General features: G+C 40.4%; 1 protein-coding gene across 3 annotated transcripts in view; it reads left to right on the forward strand.

Moving 5' to 3' along the window:
• The first annotated feature begins 254 nt into the window (after positions 1–254).
• The window catches only part of LOC143029547 (ras-related protein Rab-5B-like), a 49,729-nt gene continuing 31,853 nt past the window's right edge, over positions 255–18,130 (forward strand). The window contains exon 1 of one of the 3 annotated variants that reach the window (XM_076192208.1): positions 255–323. The gene's annotated coding sequence lies outside the window, so the exon portion shown is untranslated. Of the gene's footprint in view, positions 324–431; positions 560–18,130 lie in introns of those variants that run through there. The other 2 variants (XM_076192209.1, XM_076192207.1) reach the window with 2 other exon arrangements.

The raw sequence follows: 18,130 nt of genomic DNA on the forward strand, positions 1-18,130 counted from the left end.
AGTTTTGATTAACTTTTATTTTCTTTATTTTGTATGTTCACGTTGACATCCAAGTTTGAATAGATTCGAATGCAATAACTTTGTTGTAAAAGTTATTGTTGTTTTTTAGAACTGGATTAGAATAAGTAAATCAGTAATAAAAAAAAGTAGTTAACAACATCAAATGTGTTCGAGTTCTTGGAAGAGTAGCTTGAGCTTAATTTTCTTTGCTTACGTCACACAAGGATTCGGACTGTGACGTCGGCCTTCATCACAACACTGCTGCGTAGAGATACATAACAAAAGTAGGACTTTGATTTTTATCATATATCTTATTCTCAAAGGTAATGGTTTATTAAAAACACAAATTAGTATATACATGATGAGTTTCTAGAGTTGTGTAGGCCTTGAAATTAGCATAAAAGAAGTTAGATTTGAATATGTAGTTAAAGGGGCGGAGGAGGAATCAAGGGCAGGGTTGTAGTGAGGACAGTTTAGAGGGGTGGAAAGTCATTGTAGTAACGTGTAGAAACTTACCTTGTTCTTGAACTTAATTTCCGTTTTCCATTCTTCAATTCAGGTAAGGGTATGAGAAACAGATTGATTGGACATTTAGAAGTATGTGGATGTGATATGTGAATAACTAATTTAAAAGTGTACAAGAAGAGTTCCATATTAGATTTCGTCGTTTAGAGGACCAGCTGATTGGGGTGGACTACCGTGTGTTTATGTGTGTGATAGTCAGCACCGTGTAGTGAATCTCATTACACCTTGTGATAGTGACTAAAATTAATGAATATTGATACTCAGGGATGCTGAGTATTAGAACGCGGAAGAAAAATGGGTGAAAAAGTGCTGGAGAAGTTATGTTGATATTTAGGAACAGGGTTCGGCTCGTATGATTCTCAGATCCATGTCTTATTGTAGTTGGATTTCATGGAACTGTAATTAACATATTTCTCGATGTATAACAAGCAGTCTACTATGTATAGGTGCTAGAAAGATGACCTGGGTGTTAGAGCAATTGAGGGGCTTCATGTCCTGTTGTGGTCAGCATTTTTTTACTTTCCTGGTATGTGTCAAAGTCACTCGTGTCTCGAAGCAACCAGTATGTCCTTGTGAAAATTTGTTGTATTGGTTTTTTATAAGTAATGTAGTGAGATATATGGACGAAAATACAGAAGTATAGGAAAAAGGTGGCAACTTAGTTGGGGCTGTGCTGATTTAATGTAGTAAGCAATGAGTGTACATACTGTACACTGCCAACCTTTGACTTTGTGTGTACATTTCTGAAGAAGTATATGGACAGCTGTGTCTGATGCTGAGTCAGTACAATGTTTCAATAATTCATTTAATGGAACTCTGAAAATGTCATGAGTCCATCAACCCAGTGTTAATGATCATACATATACTAAAGTTTTTTTTTTTTTTCCATACATGGGAGGTAGCCAAAAATCAAAGGCATAAAAACCACTCCCACCCATTCCATCCCTAACATACTCCACTCCCTTCCACTTATCTTGGCACCTCCCGGATGACGGGTCATTCGTGCATCCCGCCCACTGCCATGGGTCGGAAGCAGTGTATAGTAATATGGATACTTTTACATGTGATCAACTAGGTTAATTAAAGGGAATATTTGAGGAAATTTAACATTACTGCATGCGATTGTAATTATAAAAGGCAAGTATAAGTTCCATAGATTGTAAAGCATCCCTCTCCTTTTATGCAATGGGGAACGGAGAGGGGGGGGTTGCCGATTTAATGAAGCGGCCTTGCTGTGGATGTGCTGTGTCTTGCGACACTGCTTCTGACCCAGGGCAGTGGACAAGGTGCAGGGATGGCCTGTCATCCAGGAGGTGCTGAGATAAGAGGGGTGTGGAGTGTATTCAGAGATGGAATGGGTGGAAATGATTTTATGCCTTTCCCTTTTTGGCTACCTCCCTTGTAAGGGGGAGAAGGCCTTGGTATATGTATGTATAATCAAATCAAGAAAAATTAGATCAGTGGAAGGTATATAGAGCAAAGTATCCCATACAAGTCCAAATACTTGTTACTTGTAGTGTGTGTTCAAGGCTCCGCCTTCACAGCAAAGTTGCTAGTTTCACAGAGCCTCCCTTAGAAGCATGTAGCAACTATAATAGTGTGTGATTGTCTTGCTGCTGAAGCCATATGCTTCCTTCAACAAATAAGTCGTAAATTTCTTTTAGAAAGTATCAGTTCTGACACAATATTTGATATCACTTGACAGCTTATTATAAATCCTTGTAGTGCATCTTTCAAATGATGTAAATCCCATGTCAAGGTTACTTCATGGTTCAAGCAATCTATGAGGGTCCGTGTCATGTCTCAGCTCTATTGTTGTGTCTTGGTGGAATTTTTCCAATAGGTTTCTCAAATACTCAGGCTTTCCAGATTGCAAAGCCTGATGAGGCAAGACACTGATCTTGTACTCAATTCTTGCTTTAATCGGCAACCAATGTAGATCTATCAGCACTAGTGTAATTTCCTCACAAGGAGGGAGACCTTTTATCAATATAGCAGCTCTGTTCATAACAAGTTGCAATTCTATTGAAAAGTAATTTGGCAGCCCATAGTAGAGGGAGTTGCAATAATCCAGTTTGCTCACAACATGATTTTGAATCAGCATTTTCGTTGTATTTTCATCTAAGTATTTCCTGACAAAACCTACAATTTTGAGGTGATACTGCATTGTTTTGACCACCTGCTGTATATGATCTTTCATATACTGAATTTTAATTTATGTAAGTAGAGATGAAAAGTTACTTGTGTCAGAGGCAATGCAGGAAAAAAAAAACAGCACCTCCACTTCAGGGTATGACATCCAAATTTGGCTTACCCCCAGCACTTCAATTACGTAGCAACTTTCCCTCCTTGTCCACTCAATAGTAAAAAGAAAAAACAAGGAGAATGCTCTTCTGGACACATGTTATCATCTGTTGATATATCCTTTGGTATATTAGGTGTGTTTACCTAATTGTATTTCTTCATTGTGTACAGGAAAAGCTCCCAGCTTTTCCTGTACACAATATATGGGAAATGAAATGGGTGGGAGTGATTTCTATGCCTTTTTCTTTTTGGCTACTCCCCTTATAAGGGGGGAAAAGCCTTTGGTATATGTATGTATTATTTGCCTACCTAGTATTGGTTGATGGGCAAATAAAGTTATAGAAGCCCCAATGGTAACAGTGAGAACAACAAAATACTTTCGTGAGTATTGCATCAAATTAGTAATGGCAAAAAGAATAGTGATTGAAACGTGGTTAGCTACTTCTGTTATGCAGTAAGGTTTGAATACATAGGTTATAATATTTGGGCAGCCTAATTTGCTGGCTCCCCAGCTAATCGAGTAATACACCTTCAGGGAAACTCCTGTTTGGATTAGCAAAAAAATGTGTGGTAAGCAGGTGTTTTGAAAATAAACTTGTACATTTTGGGCTAATCTTTTTGTGCAAATAACAATTCCCAAGTGGATTGATGAAGGCTATGCAAATGTGACAGTTTGAGCATTGACAGGATGCGATTTTAATTTGTTTCTACATCTGACAGTGAAATACCTTAGTTGATCTGTCACTGTGAGGTTTGGTGTACCAAAAGAGAATGAATACATCTGGTATTAGAACAAAGTTTGGAAAACATTTGATTTGGAAAATAATGTCATCTTCAGCAATGGTGGATTTGCAATGACTAATCAGGTGTTTGTATGTTGTGGAAGAAAATTAAAATTGCCAAAAGTATTTATTTTATGGTAGAATTAAAGAGTTTTAAGCATTTAGGGTTACATGTGGCATTGAATGAAATTGTGGAGGAGGTGAATCATAATGTAAAAGATGTCCTTGGGGGGAGGGGGTGGTGTCTTGTGAGAAATATGTGTCTGAGGGTGACTGCCAAGAGAAGGTTGTGTAAGGGAATGTTTGTGCCCACAGGGTTGTAGGGTACAGAAAGGAATAACCTAAATATGTTTGAGGCAGAATGTGTGAAAAGTATTGTGTTGTGTGTTATTGCCAAGTAAACAAAGTAAGATTGAGTGAGAAGGTGAACAAAAGGCTGAGAACATGTAGAGTTATTGTATATAGTGGATTTTTAGAGACTGCTGAGGTGGTTCATATTGAAAGCATTAGTAATGAAAGATTAGCAAGAGTGGTTGTTCATTTTGCCATAACAGAGATAAAAGGGGTTAGGTTTGTCTGATCTGCAGCTTGTTTCTTGGGCACATTAGGTGGTAAGGGACATAGTTGCTGCTGTGTACCATTATAGGAACCAAATCTGTTTGTAGAATGAATACCCTTTCATAAGTAATTACAATATCCCATTGGTTGGCTGGTATCAGGACCTTCTCCAACCACTGATGGTTGTTGAGCCGTTCATCCATGTCATTGGTATCAACATTGAAGCCAGCATCATGAGATGGACAATGTCTATAGTGATTGTCATTATTTGTGGGAAGTTATTGAAAGTGTTGATGCTCCCTGGCCACATGTTCTTTTAGATGACATTTGTCAATTAGGATTGGACTTCATTCTGTAATTGTACAACATTAAAGATAACATCCTTGATGTTGTATACCTTCAATGAATGTAGACACGCTGCTGTGTACTTTTAAGTGTTGCCACACTCAGGTTCATGGGCTACAACAACAATGTTATGTTAGATTCTAGGCAGGAACATAACTTCTGTGTTGGGCATGGCATCAGTTATATACTCAGGAGCAGGAATCTGTCAGTGATGTTAATTTTGATGTAAACAGTTAGTGGTGGCAAAAAGGGGTCTGCAGCTTGCTGCTCATTCATGGGTCCTGTCATTTGTCTTTGAAATTGACCTGCAGATCACTGATAGCTACTCCATGATTCTTTTGTGCTCTTGCATGTATGAGAAAAGGGGTTTCTGAAAGCACTTGGCATTACCTCCAAGCACAAGGGTTTAGTCCCGGACTGCCCTGTGGCCAGAGACAATTTTCTCTACTTTGGCTATGAAGGTGTAGCGAATGTTTGTTTTTAGAACAATTATTTTTCATCATAATTAAAACCCATTATCACAGATGCACTACTTAAAGATATGAGGGAAAACAACAACCTCCAGTCATTTTGAGGCTATAGAAACAAGCTGTCTTCTTGAAGCATTGGAACCACCCAGACAAGGCACCAAAGAGTTCTGGGGTGTTTCTAGGCCTTCTCATCTTGAAGTCATAAAGATTATAACATGCCTTAGCTGTAATCAGATCAGGTGATAAGGACATTTTTTGATTGTTCAGACCTTGCATCCAGATTGTAAGATGTTCTGTGTCTTCAGTCAAGGCATGTTATAATCCTATTGGACAAAATAGGCCATATTTTCACCAGCAACTAAGTTTCTATCTTTACTCTTGATCACATTAGGCATAGTCAGCTATGACAAGTGTAAGTACTGGGGAATGTCGTTTATGCCAGGACTTTCTTCATAATGCTTAATTATATCATAATTTGATTTTAAGGAAAATCTTTTCCATTGTTTTTAGATATACCACAAGGAAATGCAATATTATTTAGAGGGTATAGTGCTACAACACAAAATGGATGATAACAAGGAAGACGGTTGTTCAGGAATGCTGCTTGACAAAGACTGGATGCTACAGTTGGGTTGGGTATTGGGTAGCTGTGCTTATGTTTTTTGGCACTAAAGGGTGCCATTTCACTGCATGATCTACATACATGATTATTCTTTAGCGTGTGATTTGCATTTAAGAATATGATCAATGTGCACATTGAAATGAGGTGTCTTGTGGGTTTGATATATAAGCTAGGCCTGCTTTAAAAATATTTTATTCCTGCACCTTGTTGAGAGAAGTCAACACGAGTGAAAGAATCTTACACTTAAGTTATTTGTGATGAAGAATCTGCTGCAGCATTCCTTTGTCACCATTACCTCTAAATCAACTACAAGATATTGCCCCATGCAACAAATGTGGAGGGGAAATAAGTGAAAAATAGAGGAAAACAAGAGGTGAATATCATCTAGCATTTGACTTCATAAAGAGAGGATGCCAGACATTAGGTCTGTGCATTGGAGAAACATTAATTATCCATTACGCTGGCCTGAACAACAAGCTACATTGCGAGCTGAGATTTATTTATGTTTTTTATTATCATTATTATTAGGCTTGACTATTGCAACTCGCTATATTATGGCCTGCCTAACTACTTATTGAGGAAACTACAATTAGTTATGAACAGAGCTATGAGGATGATAGTGGGTTTAAAGAGGCATGAGAGAATAACTCCCATACTAATAAGCTTACACTTGTTGCCTATTAAGGCAAGGATCATTTATAAAACATGCACGCTAGTATATCAAGCGATTAAGTTTGGAAAACCAGTCTACCTCAAAGAATTGCTTACTGACTTCAGTACAGCTTCCGACTTGACGCTAAGGCATAAAGTTCAATTAGACAGGCTAAATGAGCCAAGATTCAACACCGAAACGGGTCGCAAAGCCTTCGTGAACAGTGCTCCAAGGTTATATAATAAGTTTCCCGAATGCGTAAGGATATCTGAGAACTACATAACCTTCAAGAAGAAACTAAAGGCATATTTGTTCACTGAGTGCTATGACACGGACAGCATGTCAATGATGGCGGATTTTGGTTACTAGTATAATCGTCTTCAGCTGAGCAGAGCGTCATGCAAGGCGGAGCTCAGCACCGAATCGTCACATCAAGTATCAAGTATTACCGGTATTATAAATCAGTCATTTGTAATGAGGGAAATGTCTGAAAGATGTCAGGCAACTACCGTATTTTACGGCTTGGAAGACGTTGCATCTTGGAAGACACACCCTAATATTTGAAAGAAATTTCTAAGAAAAAAAGAAATTCTCATACAAGAACACATTCACCATATACCCAACCACTGAACACAAAAACATAAGAAGCAAGGAGGACATGTATTGGATGTATTGTTTACATTACGAAATCACTTGTCCGATTTTGTTTGTATGGCAATGATACTGGTTGGTGATTAGTAAATATACTATACATTTTTCATTGTCCAAGGGTGGTTTTATTTTCATAAAAATAAGATAAAAATTTAAAAAATATGTATGTGGATATATAAAACTACACTGCCGAATCATTTTTTCGGTAGGCGGTGGTCCAAAGTGTCTTTCTGCTGCTCTTTTACAGTGTTCTTTGGCATATCGTACAACTTGTAGCTTGTATGCGATAGTATAACTAAACCGTTTTGATGAACTAGCCATGGGTGATAATTTCCAGGACAAAAAATCTTATGACATATGTGAAAGCCTGGTGGTAACTGATAAAGGCACCTGGCATTTGTGTGCGTTCATGTGTATGTGTGTGTGTGTGTTGCTATGAGACGAGGGAACGGCCCATTTTCTCCACACGCCGAGTAGGCTCCAGGAAGGATTATGGTATTGGAAATATTTGTAACAGCTAAGTACTGAGTTTACATCATATAAAAGGTTGAATTAAATAGTACTTAAGCTAACATCATAGTGTAATGACTCAACATACAAATCCAGGTTGCTATCGGTCAAGTGTCCAAGCTTACATGAGCCTGGGTATTGCCTTGCAATGCAACATTTGTCTTGGAAATGATGGTGTTTTGTGTGAGTGTCTTAATTTTGTTTCTTGTAGAATTGCAATGTGTATGTTGTGTTGTTTAAGAAAGTGTTCAAGTTCATGTTTTTTAGTGTTTATACCGTCAATGTTGTGTTGTAATATGTTGATGTTGTGTGTTTTGTATGTGTTGTAGGTTGCCGTTTGGGGTTGAGGTTGGGGTGGTAGTGGGGAAGGTGTAGGATCTGGGTCAGAGGGGGGAAAGGAGAGATCGGGGACAAAGGAAGGGGAGTACTAATCGGGGGTAAGGGCAAAGGGAAATTGGGAGTGGGTAAGGGTGTTGGCTGTGGTTGGGGAGGTGGGATTGGGGTTACTGGAGGGCAGGTAGAACATGTCCAAGTGTTTGTGTATTGGTTTGTGTCAGCAAGTGTTGTACAAGTGAGGTGGGCCCAGTTTTTGCACATATTGCACTGAACTGAGCCCTTTGTCTGTCTGCTCGAAGTAATGGGTTTAGAGCATGTTGGGCATGTGTATTTTGTGGTGGGCCCAGGATTGCTCTCTACATCTCCGGCTAAAAGTAGAAGAAGAGGGGTGATCGCTGGAAAATGACCCCTCAGTGCAGAAAAAACGTAACATTGTGTGTTGGAAAAAAAAGGATTGTGGTACTCCCCCAGGTAGGCGTAGCTCCTCCTTGGGGATCGGTGCCATCTGCGTAGAGCTGATGGCCAGGGGTAGATGCTGCTGTTTGGCCCCCAACTCTTGGGGTTGGGGGGTGGTCCCACGACGTAGACGTTGCAGCTCCAGGACCATCATTTCATAATTACACCACCATCAGACAAGACCGGACTGACGGCAATGGCGGTGGACTCATCACCCTGATCCACCATTCCATCTGTTTTGTGGACACAAGTGCCACAACCAAAATTCTCCTCCCTACCACAGATAACACAACAGAAACCCAATCCATTCGTATCCGCACAGGCAACAATTCAACACTAACAATAATTAACATGTACATTCCCCCCCAATCATCCCCCACAGTTCCAAACACCTTCAGACCTCAACTCAGCCAACTAACCTCAATCCCCAACCTGATCATGGGTGGTGACTTCAACGCCAAGTCGTCTGCCTGGTTTGTCGACAACCCTGACACAGACAGAGGGCTTGATATACAGACTCAATTAGACTCATTGACTATCATGAACAACACGCATAATCATACACATATCCCATACCAAGCCCTCTACACTCCCTCCTCTCCTGATATCACCTTTTGCTCCCCCTGCCTAACCCCAACAACATCATGGAGAGTGGTCGGAGCCCTTGGTTCTGACCACCTTCCAATCATCATCACCACCAAAACAAGATGCACCCCAGCTGGCCACAGACACACTTACACCAATTACAAGAGAGCTAACTGGGAAGCCTTTAATGAAGAGACAGAACAACATTTCGAAACACTTAACAGTACACCAATCACAAACATAAACAATGCTGTGCACGCTTTTAATACAATCATACAAAACGCAGACAAGAGATACATCCCTAGAGGCAACAGAAAATCACACAACCCCAACTTCACACCAGAAATCCAAGGCCTCATCAGACAACGTGACACACTTAAACACGATACCCCCACACCTATCCCTCAAAACATAGCAGACCCAATACAAACACTAAACACTGTGATTGCCAATAAAATACATGAATAAAAAACACAAAATTGGCAAAACTTTATCAACACACTTGATCACAAAACAAACACCAGCAAATTGTACAAAACACTCAACAGCATCACACTATCCAACACTAACACTACACGCTCTCACGCAGCAATAATCACAACAACAGATAATCTACCCTCAAACAGACAACAAGCAAACGCACTCATACGTCATTTTGCACAGACGAGCCATCTTACATCTCACCCTGACGACCGACGCACCATTCGACGTAAGAAAGACTTTCCCACAGACTCAGACTATACACCCTTCATAGACAGTCAGACAAAACTCATATTGCATAGTCTCAAGCACTCATCTGCCTGTGGCCCTGATAACATAAGCAACATACACCTAAAACACATTGGACCACAAGGTATACACGCACTCACAAACATTGCAAACTACAGCTATTCACACAACACAATACCCGACATCTGGAAGCATGGTAAAATAATCACCATTCCAAAACCCAACAAAGACCCAACAATCCCAACATCGCACCGCCCAATCACACTTCTCTGCACCCCCTCTAAAGTCATTGAACGCCTAATACTTAAACTTGTCACACCATATATTCCCCTTGCTGACTCACAACACGGTTTTAGGCCACTACACTCCACAAACACTCTTCTGACAAACCTCACACAAAGAATTTTAGATGGCATCAATTCAGATAGGCCCCACCACAGAACACTTCTTATAACATTGGACATTAGTAAAGCTTTTGATGCTATCCCCCGCCACAACCTAACAAATAAAATATATAACACAGACATGCACAATAACACCAAAAGATGGCTGGCCAATTATCTGGCAGGCAGGAATGCTCATGTGTCATATAATGGCCAATCATCGCACATCAGAAACATTAAGAACGGAGTACCACAGGGCTCGGTTCTATCCCCCACATTATTTAATCTATACATGCATGACTTACCCACGCCAGACAACTCAGAAATACAAATCTCTTCCTACGCAGATGACATAACAATCACATGCACACATCGTAACACAGACAAAGCTGCAGAAATAATCCAGCCTTACCTTGACACACTCAACACATGGTTCATCACAAACAGACTCAAAATAGCTCCAACCAAATCTACAGCAACACTTCTCACCAACTGGACAAAAGAACACAAATACATACCTCATCTCTACATCAACAACACTCTAATACCACACACAAACACATAGAAAATTCTTGGTGTAACATACGATACATCCATGTCTTTCAAACAACACCTCACAAACATAAAAAACAAATGCACACCTAGACTTAACGCACTTAAGTCAATCACTGGAACAACATTTGGACAAAACAAAGAAACTAATATAACAATATACAAACAATGCATACGCTCAGTGATGAATTATGCGAGTCCTGCATGGGCTCCTAATCTCAGTGAGACACACCACAACACCCTTCAAATCATACAAAACAAAGCCCTAAAAACAATTACAGGCTGCACAAATACATCACCTACAGACCATTTACACCATGAAACAAAAGTCCTCAAAGTCAAGGACCACCTCGACATGAGAGGCACACAAACACTTGCTGCAGCCACCACAAACACATCACACCCGCTACACTACATAGCAGAACACCCACACACACCAAGAAACATTAAAACTACACCCAAAGACCTTTATTACGCACAGATACTCTCTTCTCTTCCTCCACAACCACCAAATACCAGCCTCCGGAAACATATTCATAATCATATCACTCACCGCTCCATTAACACACTGAAAGACAACACACTGCTGCATGCCAGACCCCCTGATATCCACCCTTCTGAATCTTCTCTCCCACGTAGGGACAGAGTCCACTTGGCCAGACTGCGATGCGGTCACCACCCAGCACTTCTAAGCTACCAGAAGAGGCTGGACGACCGTGTTGTGAACAGCTGCCCAGGATGTAACACTTCACCCCATACCATACAACACATAATGGAAGACTGCATTATACACAATCATGCTCGCAAACAACACAACATACACTCTATAAAGGATTTGTGGGAAAACCCAGTTTCGGCTGTGGCCTTCCTTGGGGAGACGGGACTGCTCGGACAGACAGTCTAGGGAACGACAACAACAACAACAACATTTGTTTTGGAAGACGCATTAGCATTTTTCAGGGTATTTTTTAGGAAAAAAAGTGCGTCTTGTAAGCCGTAAAATACGGTATATGTGACTGGTTTGATATATGCAGAGAAGTATGCTCAAATAACGAGAGGTCAGATGGTGGCAACAGCTGAAAATTGTATTCAAATAGATGAGGCACAATTTGCTAGAAGAAAATACAACCGAGGTTGTCTTCACAATTATAATTTAAGACCCAAATCTACTGACACTGAGGTATTGCAAATAACAAAAGTCATGAATGAAAATTGGTCCGTTGGTCATCAGACTTTTTTTTTTTTTATACAAAAAGAGAGCCACTCTAGAGAATTATTTTAAGAGGAGTACATTAAAGTACATGATCATTAGTTATTTTGAATACGAGTATAATAGAAAGTTGATTTTGTAACATTCTAATTATGACTGGATGTGGTACAGATGAGAGTAAAAGGGAAAAGATAGGCAGTATGTTTGTGAGAAGAAAGATGGATGTGCTGGCTTTGAGTGAAACTAAAATGAAAGGGAGGGTTGAGTGTGAGTTTGGAAGTGTAGTTGGGAGGTTCTCAGGAGTGAAGAGGGGATGAGGGAGAGAAAGGGTGGCTACACTAGTAAGTGAAGAGATAGGTAAGGGTGTAGTGGAGTGGAAGGAGGTTTCTTCTAGGTTGATGTGGATGAAGGTGAAGCTGGGAAGGGAGATGTGGGTTTTTGTAAATGCGTATGGGCCTGGTAGTGAGAAGAGCACAGAGGAAAGGGAGGCTTTTTGGATAGATTTAAATGAGTGTATAGAGGGATTAGGGAGAAATGTCAATGTAGTTGTGTTGGGAGACCTTAATGCTAGGGTAGGAAATGAACCAATAGACAGAGTGATTGGGAAGCATGGAATTCCAGGTAAAAATCGTAGTGGAGAATTGATGGTGGAGATGTGTCTTGAAAGAGAGTTGATGATAGCAAATACAGTGTTTAGGAAGGAAGTCAAGCACAAGTATACGTGGGAGAGGGTGGCAGATAGAGCGTTAATGGACTATATAGTGGTGACTAGGAGTATGATAGGAAGAGTGAAGGATGTACATGTTGTAAGGGGAGAGAGTGGGGGAATATCAGATCATTTTCTGGTGGAAGGTAAATTGAGAGTAGAGAATAGGTGGAGAAAGAGGAAAAGGGAAGAAGGTAGGGAGGTACTTAGAGTGAACTCTTTAAATGAGAAAGAAAAGGAGAATGAGTATAAGAAGAAGCAGAGAGAGGAATGGGAGGGAGTGAAGGATAGAGTAAAACTAGGAGTGGAGGAGGAATGGGGATGGTTCAAGGAGGGAGTCATAAGGTGTGCAAAGATGCTGTGTGGAACAAGGAGGGCAGGAGGAAATAGAAGGAAGGGTAGTGAGTGGTGGGATGAGGAAGCAAAGAAGGGTGTAGAAGAGAAGAAACAAGCATTCATAGATTGGCTACAAATTAGGACTAGGGAGTCATATGAGAGGTACAAAGTAAGGAGAAGGGAAGTTAAGCATAAGATAAAGGAAGCAAAGAGGAGAGCAGAAGTGAAATGGGGTAAGAGTATGACAAAATTTTGAAGAAAAAAAGATGTTTTGGAAAGAAATTAAAAGAGGAAGCAAATCAAGTAGAGAAGAAAAGGTAAAAGGTGCAGATGGAGAGATGATAATGGAAGAGAAGGCAGTGAGAGGAAGGTGGGCAGAGTATTTTAGGGAGTTGCTAAATGTGAAGGATAGGGTGGGAAAATGTAGTTGCAGTGGGAGGCGCTAAGAAAATGAGAGTTATGAGTGAGGAAAGTGGAGGAGAAATAGGGGAAAGATGAAGTGAAAGCAGCTGTTAAGATGATGAGAGCAGGTAAGGTACCTGGGTTGGATGGATACCATGCAGAATGTCTGAAGAAAAGGAGGTACAGTTGTGGTGGACTAGCTGGTGAAGTTATTTAATGTTTATTTAAGAGAGGTTCGAGTGCCGGGGGACTGGAGGAGTGCCTGTATCATTCTGCTTTACAAGGGAAAGGGGTACAAGTGTGAGTGTAGTAGTGTCAGAGGGATCAGCTTGTTGAGTGTAGTTGGGAAGGCTTATAGGAGGATCTTGATTGAGAGGATTAGGAGAGGAACAGGGGAGAATTGGTGAGTAACAGTGTGGTTTTAGGACAGGTAGGGGTTGTGTAGATCAGATTTTTGTGGTAAGACAGATATGTGAGAAAGCTATAGGAAAAGGTAAGAACGTTTTTTTGGCTTTTGTGGATCTGGAAAAGGCTTACGACAGGAAGGCACTGGGAGGTTCTGCAGATATACGGGATAGGAGGAAAGCTGTTAAGAGCAGTCAAGAGTTTTTACGAGAATAGTAGAGCTTGTGTTAGGATTAGAAATGGAGAGAGTGAATGGTTTGAGGTAAAGGTGGGACTTTGTCAGGGATGTGTTATGTTGCCCTGGCTGTTCAATTTATACATGGATGGGGTGGTGTGAGAGGTGAATGCAAGGGTAGTGGGTCAGGGGTTGGAGATGGTTAAAGAAAATGGAGAAAAGTGGGAAATAAGCCAGTTGTTTGCTGATGACACTGCACTTGTAGCAGGATCAGAGGAGGGATTGAGGAAGTTAGTGACAGAGTTTGAGGTATGTGAAAGAAGGAAGCTAAAGATAAATGTGAGTAAAAGTAAGGTGATGAGATGTACAAGGGGAGAGAGTGACAGCAGGATGGAAGTGAGCATTAAGGGAGAGAGACTGGAGGAAGTAGATAGTTTTAGATACAGTGAGACCTCTCATTAACGGACGTTAATTAGCTATGTTTGCGGTGTTTTTGCTATGTTTTCGGTGTTTTTGGTGCTGTTATTTAGTGCATGCAATCACCATGCCACCCAAAAACCACTCCAAAACAGTAAAAACACCGCAAACTCGGCTAATTAACGTCCGTTAATGAGAGGTCTCACTGTACTTGGGTGCAATTGTGGCAGGAAAGGGAGGAGTGTGGGTGGAGGTAGAATGTAGATTGAGAGAAGCGAGTAAATGCCTTGGTGGATTAAAAAGTGTAATGAGAAATAGACATTTGGGAATGAATGCTAAGAGGAGGTTATATGAAGGAGTGATTGTGCCGACAGCACTGTATGGGGCAGAAACATGGAACATAGGAAGAGAGAAGGAGTTTGAATGTGTTTGAGATGAAATGTCTGAGAAAAATGAAGAGGTGAGGAGGAGAATGGGTGGAATGGGAGTTGGGAGATAGGGTTGATGAAAGAGTATTAGGATGGTTTGGACACATGGAAAGAATGAGTGAAAAAAGATTAGTAAAAGAGGTGTGGAAGGCAGAGATGGATGGATGGGGTAAAGGGGCATTACAAAAGAGAGGAATGTCTGTTTCAGAAGGATGGGAGAAGACAGAAGATAGGGGTGAATGGAGAAGGGTTGTGTATGGATGATGCTGTGATGCATGAGGGGGAGTGGGTGGGTGAGGAAGTATGTATGAGAAATAATTTGACGCAGCACGAAGGGATTTCTCCCCGTCTTCTCCTTTTCTGCATGAGGGGATGGAGAGGGGGTCGCTGATTTAATGAAGCGGCCTAGCTGTGAATGAAGGGGAGTGGAATATGTAGGGGATGGAATGGGTGGGAGTGGTTTCTATGCCTTTCTTTTTGGCTACCCCCCCATGTAAGGGGGAAAAAGCCTTTGGTATATGTATGACTGGACACTGGTCAGCTTGTGTACTTGGTAACTATGCTACAATTTTTGCCACTACTTTAAGAATTGTAATGATTGAGTAAGGATTTTTGTTGTTAGTCTTGTGAAGTGACAGTTATGCGAGCTGAGTGAATATATATTTGAATGGATATGTAGTTATGTGCAGGTAGTAGGTTCTTGTAGATGAGTAGTATGCTGCCTTGGTGAATTTTGTGGTGTTCATTTGGATGTCCTTATGTTTTGTAATGAGATGGATGAGTAAAGTTGAGGGCTCTTGCATAGAATTACGTATCTATCATCTTGTGGTGTATTATGAAGATGATATTGGTTTCTTTGTTCAGTCTTTGGTGATGGTTTTGGAACATCCTCTTATTTGTACCTATACTTGTTATGTGCAGTTTGTAAGATGTTTGTTTTCCTGATTGTTGGGAACTATGCTGTGGAGGCATAGTCAAATGTTCTCAAGAACTTTGCAGATTGCGATTAGAAGGTATCTGTCTACTAAAGCCCATGCTGATGAAAATGGTGGCAGCCAGAATCCAAACAGAAATACCTACTTCTTCCAGCCAACACGTCCACTCCAGCACACTTTTCATAGATATGACAAATACTGTAAGGATTTAAAGTGGGGGGATGATGAAAGAACAGTTATAGATATAACTAAGATTTTTACCAGGTCCCCCTATACATAATATTCAAAATGGTAACAAAAAGTGGTTAAACAACTTCATAGAAGACTGCAGAGTAATCTATAAGAGCCAAATCTCAGGAGCAAAAAGATACAGTGGAGTCCCTCAGGGTGCAGTATTTTCATCCTTACTGTTCCATCTCTTCATGAGTGGTCTCCCAATTCCAGAACCTGACCTGAACACCAATGTTTTCTCATGCAGAAAACCTGATGGTAATAGCTAGCACAGTAAATACAAAATAGCAGTCTGGCCAAAGTTTTAAATTGATTTAGATGCAACCACCATACAGAGGACACCAAACACCTCATACCACAATGTCCCACACTAAAAATGCATAACCAGGAACACAATATATCGTACCTGAGTGACATGTGAGCCCACCCTGGGACAACTGATTGATTGGCCCATGAGTCAGTCTATCAGTCTGTTGACTTTGATCTCTCTTGCAGGAGACCCATTGTACCCAGGTAAGAGGCAGCACCAATGGGATTGGGCTAGAAATGACTCTGGAAAATGTATTAGTTGTGTAGGTATAGCTAGTTTGGGGCAGTGTAAGAGTATTTGGTGTCTTCTGAGTGATGATTGGAGCTGGGGCAATTTGTTAACTAGGCCTATTCTGTGTTGATACTATCTTAATAAGCTGGATTCTGACCTGAATGCAGGTGTACTAATGTGGTTCTTGTTTCTCTAAGGAGGGATATTTGTCGAGGTAATGTCTGGAGGGATTTGATGGGGTTGTTGATCTGGAAGTGCTTGTCACAGCTCCTTTCATCTTAACCCCTTCACTCTGGGCCAAAATCTTGCAGGCAGCATTAGCTGCCAGACGTGCGATGTTGCGTCATAATACTCGCATTATAAAAAATAAAGTTACCGCTGTATTGCTCGTTCTCTTTCACCCGTGAATTTTGATAACCATAGAAAATATGATGAAGCCAGTTTACAGAGTATGGGGGTCATGCAGGTACAACTACAATATATATAATCAAGACGCCGACATCAACATTCTCGCGTACCCACTTGCTCCTCATGACGCCTACGTAGGCGTCATCGTATTGAAGGGGTTAATGTCTTCAGAATGACAACCCACCCCTGAGGTTCTTCAGCATGGGGAACAACCAAAAGTCACTGGGAGCAAGGTGTGGAGGGGGTGCAGGGAGGGTGAGAGACCATTTTGATGCCCGACTACCAGGATGGAATTGTGGACTGCATTGCCCTGGGCCAGTTGCCACCAACCCAGTTGGAAGAGCTGTGACTTTTTGTGACAAACTTTCTTTGAATTCCCTTGAAACTTCCACATGGTACGCTTTGTTGACTGTCTGGTCAAAGAGAAGCCAGTGTATGTAAATGATGCCCATGGCATTTAAAGGAGGGGTGGTGGTCTTTATGAACTTCCTGGTATACATGTTCTGCCTTGTCCTTTTGGATATGGGGGAGCCAGGATACTTCCTTTGGGCACTTTGTCATTGGATCATAAAGTTACATACTATTGGTTGATTGTACTTTGCCATCTATGGATCCATTGTTTGCATGGCAATCAGTAGATTGCACAACCATTGATCAATGGTGCTTTGTCTTTGAGAGATATAATTAAATCATATGGCCTCATCATATTGAAATGTATGTTAACACCAGTAATTTGTTAATAAATATGATTTAGAAAAGGAATATTGGACATTTAAGAATATAATGAAAAGGAAACATGCACTATAGAGGACAGGTAATGCCCAATTGTTAAAAATGCTTTAACTAATTTTTTAATCTGTAAGATATTTTTTTTTTTAACTAGTTCTTGACTTGTATTTACAATCATATACTGTATCACATGTGGGAGAACCAATCTATCACATTATAAATTATTAAAAGAAAATTATTATGACAAAAGTATTAGTATTGCAAAAGATTATATATTTACAATTACTTATAAAATCATATCAAACACAACACATCCAAATAAATATTTCCCCAATGCTATCACATCAGTAATTTCACATCCTAAGTAGCCCATAAATTTACCACATTTATGTAATCCTGCCTAAACTCATGACTGGTGTTTTTTTCATTTTTCAGCAGATTTAATTGAATTTATATTGACACATTGTATGGTACCATTATTCATGCTGCATTCTACCATGAAGGTTCCATCATCTGGGCACTGGTAGTGATAGTAAATGTCCGTTTCCTCTTTGGAGAAATTGACATGGGTGAAAGGGAACAGAGGATAGAAATAAAGAATCTATGGATTTTCCAAAATGTTCACATAAGGGGCCATTGTAATGTAGTTCACTCGTGTCCTTGCCAAATAACAGTGAGGTTGCAAATGCAGTGCAGTATATTACAGCATTTGGTTATTTGTCAGTTCATTTCTTGAATCACAAATTT

The sequence above is a fragment of the Oratosquilla oratoria genome, chromosome 11 (genome assembly GCF_046742065.1).
Source record: "Oratosquilla oratoria isolate Oo_2021 chromosome 11, ASM4674206v1, whole genome shotgun sequence".
NCBI classification, from domain to species: Eukaryota; Metazoa; Arthropoda; class Malacostraca; order Stomatopoda; family Squillidae; genus Oratosquilla; species Oratosquilla oratoria.